At 30.1% G+C, this 881-nt stretch overlaps 1 protein-coding gene across 2 annotated transcripts in view; it reads right to left on the reverse strand.

Annotated features, from left to right (window-relative positions):
• Positions 1-881, reverse strand: part of LOC106323223 (disease resistance protein TAO1-like) — a 93,774-nt gene that overhangs the window by 9,837 nt on the left and 83,056 nt on the right. The window lies entirely within an intron of this gene.

An 881-nucleotide genomic window follows, 5' to 3' on the forward strand; every position in this document is an offset into this window, starting at 1 on the left:
AAATCAGATTGCAGGTCTCATTTTGATCTCCGTGTTGTCTCCTCCACATCTCCGTCATTTGGATCCATTTCGTTGGATTTTGATGGCACGGCTGCTTCTTCCGGTAGTTGTGTCCGGTGACGACAACAACGGTTGTTCTTCCTCAACCAAATAAAAGCCAATAGATGAAGAGTAGAGAGGAGAGAGCGATGGTGAAGTCTGTATTAGCATTAAACATAAACAAACGTTTTGGGTGAAATGAGATGACTGGAATGAAACAAAGGCTAATGGTTTCACGTGGGGCAATGGGTTTTTGGTTCCAAGAGGATTTGTATAACTCAATGATTTACAATGGTGAAAATACTCAGAAAATGTTTATTACTCATTAACCAACAAAATCACGCTTCTGGACAGTTATTTAATCTTTGAATATTAATCAATTATAAAAATATTGCCAAAAAATAAAAGTCAGTTATATAAAATACTATAAAAGTTTTGAGAATATTAATATTGTTGTAAAACTTTATTAGACATGCACGTGTTGCAATGTTTTACCAGCAGGTGGACATAGAGTGTCAAATGCAATAAAAGTAACATTTTTGTATATATTAAATATATAATATACACCAATGGCGTCACTTTGACATTAGTATATTAATATCTTTAAAAAAAGGCATCACTTTGACTTTAGTATTTTAGTATATTTATATATACACCAATGGCATCACTTTTAATAAATCATTTATATACAACAATTGTTTGACCAAAGAAATCACACCAATTGCCACTTTGACATTAGTTAATATATTTTATCTAAAATCAAATTCGTATAATCTCATTTTTCATCTTCAATCTTTTTAATTTTTAACTATATCATTATATATATATATATATATATATAT

Source organism: Brassica oleracea, chromosome C2 (genome assembly GCF_000695525.1).
Source record: "Brassica oleracea var. oleracea cultivar TO1000 chromosome C2, BOL, whole genome shotgun sequence".
NCBI classification, from domain to species: Eukaryota; Viridiplantae; Streptophyta; class Magnoliopsida; order Brassicales; family Brassicaceae; genus Brassica; species Brassica oleracea.